The sequence below is a fragment of the Rhinopithecus bieti genome, unplaced genomic scaffold (assembly GCF_001698545.2).
Source record: "Rhinopithecus bieti isolate Rb0 unplaced genomic scaffold, ASM169854v2 scaffold_865, whole genome shotgun sequence".
Taxonomy (NCBI): Eukaryota; Metazoa; Chordata; class Mammalia; order Primates; family Cercopithecidae; genus Rhinopithecus; species Rhinopithecus bieti.
The window spans coordinates 341,096-347,087 of NW_016803288.1; positions in this window are offsets into that span (position 1 = coordinate 341,096).

A 5,992-nucleotide genomic window follows, 5' to 3' on the forward strand; every position below is an offset into this window, starting at 1 on the left:
TCAATCTCCAAGGTCAAAAGTGACCAAAGTTGTTTTACTATTAAAATGCCTTGATAAGATTAATTTTAAACAGCAGTCTGGTTTGGAGCAGCAGAAATGCAATGTTCACTAGTTTGCCCCTGGAGTGTACTGTGATGAGCTGGCACTTTTGATTTGGGGATGGAGTCATTCACGTGATTTTATTTATGTGTTTGTTTATGTAAATCATTGCAGTGTTTTCAGGATTGCTTTCTCTCTACATATATGCCAATGACTCTAATACTTTTTGGTAATTATAGCTTCCTCCCTTTCTCCTGCTGATTGCAGCCATTGCTTCCCTTTGTGCTTAGACGCACAAAGTGATGACAAAGGTGGACAATTGTTTCTGGCTACAGCTCACCAAATAAAACTCTTCCAATTGATTCAGAGAGCTGATGTCAAGCAAGAACCTATACTTCTTGACACTGCATTTTTTCCCAGTGAATAATAAATCACTGTGCTTCCACCAACAGATTCTTTCCCTCTGCCTTTCTCTTTTTCTCTACCATTAGTCATGCTGGTAGAGCTCACCGCCTGCCATTTGGCATGCCTCTGCAAATGCTCTTACCCATGTAGAGGTGGGTTTGGTTTCACTGAAGTTGGGGACATCGCTGTGCTTACTTTGGTCTGAAACCCACCAGCTGTAATCTTTTTAAAAGTATTTTTTGACTGTTCATACTTATTACAATCTGTTTTATTCTTGGTGCAAATTTTCAAACATTTCTATTATTACATTTTTGAACTTCAGGTAACAAAAATATGCTTCAGAATAGAAGATACAAGTAGAAAATATACAGTGGGTAACCTTGAAGGGAGAACTAGTGTTAGCTAATTGACTTGTGTATGATTCATTTACCATAGCTCCTTTAAATAGCCCAAGAAATCTAACAGGGAAAAGTATGCCTTGTGCTCTTTAAATAGGTGGAAAAGTTAGACTAAAAAAACAGAAGCAACTTGCCTAGGTTGCTAACCCACTAAGTGAAAGATCCTAGACTCAAAATAATGAGTGTCTGATTGTAATGCCCTCAAAATTTTCCCATTTATGTTTCAACTTCCTACTTGATTATGCTATTTTATTTCATCTATTTATTCAACGTTCAAAGAATCCCTACTATGACCCCGACACTGTGCTGGCAGCAAAGTGTTCACACAGGCAAACACACAGTACTGTCCCACAGATGCTCATAGACTACCATAATCAATGTCCATGCAAATAAATAATTATGATGCAACTTCTTCAAAGTATTGTAATAAAAATAGTCTCGATGTAGGTCTATCTAGAGCTACTCTTCCAATGCAGTAGCCACTACTCCTGTGTGGTTATTTACATTTCAATGTGAAAAAATCGAAAGTATTTTATAAATAAATGTAAGAATTCACCTCCTCAGTTGCAGTAACCACATTTCAAGGGTTTGATATTCACATATGGTTTGTGGCTACTGGATTGGACAACACAGAACATTTCCATCACTGCACAAAGTTCTTTTATACAATGCTAGTCCAGATGATGAGTTAGAAAAACCTTACAGAAAGTAGCTCTTAAGCTGAGACTTGAAGACTAAATTAGAGTTTCCAGGCAAACCAGCAGAGCCAGGAGATTCCAGGCTGAGGAAAGAAAATGTGCCAAGGCAAAGAGATAGCACAAGAAGGTACAGATTGTCCAGAAAGATGCAAACAAATCAGATCCATTTAAAATTTTTGAAGGGTGAGCTGGCATAGGCAGCACAACATGGATTGACTGGAAGATGGGGGACTCTTCACTAATAATTTCCTAGGTCACTGTATGGGATATGTATGTCATAGGATGGAGTGCAGATTTTATCTTATAGACCAATAGTTTTCCAGCCTTTTTAGTTATATAACCTTTTGTTTTACTTATCTAATAATATATCACTAGGAATTTCTATACAACAGGCAGATACAAATAGAAATGCTCAGTTCAAATAGGGGAGAAGTCTTTCCACTCAGGAACTTCTGGACCTCGGAGACACCCTCATTCAACCCTAGTGCTCTGAAAAGCTAGTGGGGACTCTAGAGAGCCACTGGAGAATTTTGACCGTGAGGCAGGTGATCTGAAGCTGTGTATTTGGAAGCTCATTCTGCTCCAATGTGACAGACTGATGGATGGAGATAGGACAGAAGAAGGGATGAATGAGTATAAAAGCAGGAAATAGATGAAGAGAAAGATAGTTAAGTATTATTTTTAAAAAGGGGGAGAAAGGATAATGTAAGGATCTGAAAGAATCTGGAATACAAGGCAAAGAACAAACATTCACTAACAGGCTTCTTTTTTTTTCATGGACAATTTGGCAGCTGTTGGTATCATTTTTTACGATGTGGGATTCTAGAGGGACATTTTACTTATTGGATGATTGGTTTAAATTCTCTGTTCTTCAAAAAATAGCAGGGCAGGGAGGGTGATGGTTTACATTTAGGCCTTGAGTTACTGCTCTGTCATTCTGTCAAAGCCTGAGGGAATATCAAAAAAACCCTTCTATTCACTTCAATGAATAATGTATGTTGTATTTCTTTATTCTTCCCCATAGCAAACACCAATCAGAAACATCAGAAACAAACAGACCACAGAAAACCAGAGTCAAAACCGGCATTTTGTCAACTGATTAGATAGCAGTTAGTTTAATGCTAACATTAATCAAGTCCTGATTACTCCATTGTGAGGAGCAAGGACTTTGTGCAAATATTAATACACAAGATCTGGTTCAGAATATCTCTGCAGAAACCCCCATGCAGTAATTAAGAAGAACACAAAATGGAGGTTATTGATCCGTTATGTTATTGAGAAACAACATAATTGATATGTTAAATCTTAATTGTTCATTCCAAAGTAAAAGAGACAGTTCTCACAGATCATTAGTAACAAGGTTTCTTTTTTTTTTTCTGTTGTTTTTATCATTTAAAACAAAATATTGAGTTCATATGTTACCCTACTTCAAATAAGCATTGATTTAATTGTCAAGAAATCCTCATTTGTAAGTATTTAAAATTATCATTCTTTGGACAAATCTGAGGCAATAGAATTCAGGCTTTGGAGTCAGACAGATTCTACTCATCTGGCTTTGGGGAATCAAGTATGTCATTCAACCTGTCTGGGCCCCAGAAATCTCTTTTATAAAGTGGCAGTGATAACGGCCACCTCACCAATTTGTTAGAGGGATTCAGGGAGAAAGTCAGTGTCTAAGAGCCAGTCTAGCACACTGCCTAGCAGCAAAGACAATGGATCAAAACTGCTGTCTTTCAAACCTAGCTTTGCCACTGATTAGCTATGCAATCTTAGAAACATTACTTAACCTCTCTGTGTGCCAATGTCCACATCTCTAAAGAGGAATAATAGTAATAGGCATTTCTGACAGTGTTCTTGTGAGGATTAAATATATGGAGTGTTTGGAAGGTGGTCATGAAAATTATGAACACTAGATAACTGTTCATATATTGCTATTATTTGAAAGTGTTTAGGAACATAGCTGATTCTTAATAGATATCAACTGCAGCATTTCCCCCTTTACAGCTGGATGGTCAATGGTTTAAACCAGAGCCCTTGCCCTTTTTTTGTATATATGTGGAAATGAACAGGAAAGGAGACAAATTAAAGCAAGTTCTCTTGTCTGTTTGCCTTGTGCAATGGTGTAATCTCAGCTCACTGCAACCTCTGCCTCCCAGGTTCAAGCAATTCTCCTGCCTCAACCTCCCAAGTAGCTGGGATTACAGGCAGCTGCCACCATGCCCAGCTAATTCTTTCTTTTCTTTTCTTTTTTTTGTATTTTTAGTAGAGATGGCATTTCACCACATTGGCCAGGCTGGTCTTGAACTCCTGACCTCAGGTGATCCACCCACCTCAGCCTCCCAAAGTGCTGGGATTACAGGTGTGAGCCATGGCACCCGGCCTACCTTGTTCATTTTACATGGAGCTTCCAGGAAGCATCCTTTTGCCTAATTTCTTAATGTGAAAAGATAACACAGGAAATGTGAAGAAAGCTTAATGGAGAAAGACAAAGATAAATAATTGATAAATAAAGACTCAAGGAGAAATAGATTGCAATAATCAGGAAACAGATTCCAATTCATATCTTGACAAAAATTTGAGGACAACTTGCCTTCAAAAAACCAAAATAGGATGTTGGAAAAAAGAAACTGTAAGATAACAAGACATCTTGGGGGTTAAAAAATACTACATGTAAAATTAAAGGGAAAAAATACATGGGCTAAAGGTAAAGTCAAGGAAATGGCACAGAACTTAGATACAAAAAGATAGAGAAGAATGTAAGAGAAGAGACAAATCCAGTGGTCCCAACATTGAATAAATGGAATCCTGGATGAGAGTAATAGGGACAAGGCAGGGAAGGATATTGCCAAAGATATAATACAAGAAAAGTGTCTAGAACTGAAGAAAACAGAAATCTTCAAATGGAAAATGTCCCAACCACAAAATACAGCCATACTTCCACTAGAATAGTTAATATTTAAAAATAAATATGGAAAAATGGAAAATACTAACTGCTGATGAATATCCAGACAAACTTATACTTTCATGCACTGCAAGTAGAAATATGAAACAGTACAGCCTCTTTGGAAAAAATAATTGTCAATACCTTATAAACATAAACAAGCGATTACCAGATGACCCTAGAGTCTCACTCCTAGTTATTTGCTCAAGAGAAGTCAAAATATCTGGCCACACAAACACTTGTAAATAAAAGTTTATAGCATCTTTATATGATATCAAGAAGTAACTCAAAGGACTATCAAATCATCAGCTGGTGATTGGATAAACAAATCTGGGTACATACCAACAATGGAATACTACAGTAATAATAAGAAACAAGCCATTGATATATTCAACAACAGGAATAAATCTCAAAAGTATTATGTGACAGACGTGAGACACCAAGGTCTATATACTGTTTGAGTCTATTTATGTGACGTTCTGGCAAAGACAAAATAAAGAGATGGAAATAAGGTCAGTGGTTGTCAGAAATTGGAGATGAGGAGTTGAGATCAATTAAGAAGGCGCAAGAGGGAACAACTGGTGTTGCTAGAAATATTCTATTTCATCAGATGATGATGAATACATGATAGTATACCTTTGTGAAAACGTAAACTGTACTTCAAGATAGTATACCTTTGTGAAAACGTAAACTGTACTTCAAACAAGTAGATTCAATTATTTGTTAACCCTTCAGCAAATATGACGTCAGTAAAAAGGAAAAGGCCCACTACGTGCCAAACAAGATGATTTTTTGAAAGCTCTCATTAGATACGTCATTTAAAAAATTCAGGCCAGGTGCAGTGGCTTACGCCTATAATACCAGCACTTTGAGAGACTGAGGCGGGCGGATTACCTGAGGTCAGGAATTTGAGACCAGCCCGGCCAACATGTTGAAACCCTGTCTCTACTAAAAACACAAAAATTAGCTGGGCATGGTGGTGGATGCCTGTAATCCCAGCTACTCGGGAGGCTAGCACAGAAGAATTGCTTGAACCCAGGAGGCGGAGGTTGCAGTGAGCTGAGATGGCACCACTGCACTCCAGCCTGGGTGACAAGGCGAGACCCCATGTCAAAAAAAAAAAAAAAAAAAAAAATTAGAACACTAATGATCAAACAAAAGACCTGTAGTCTTCTGGAGAGGTCAGGGTATCTTCAAATACATCAGGAACACTGGATGCCAGAAAACAACAGAAAGGATTTCTGAGATGTAAGAGAAGAACAGTTTCCAACCCATAATTTTATACACAGCCAAATTATCAGGGCAGGTAAGAATGAAGTTTATTTCTCACATACACTGTTAGGAAGTTCCTTGAGAATGTACTCTAGCATACAAGAAAATAAAAACAAGAAAACATGACCACCAGAAAGTGGTAAAACCAACACAGGGGAGTAGAAATGGGAAGTCTAGAGAATATTGTTAATGAAGCCATTTTACAGGGCAAATAGTCTGTATTGGGTTAAAAGATTGAA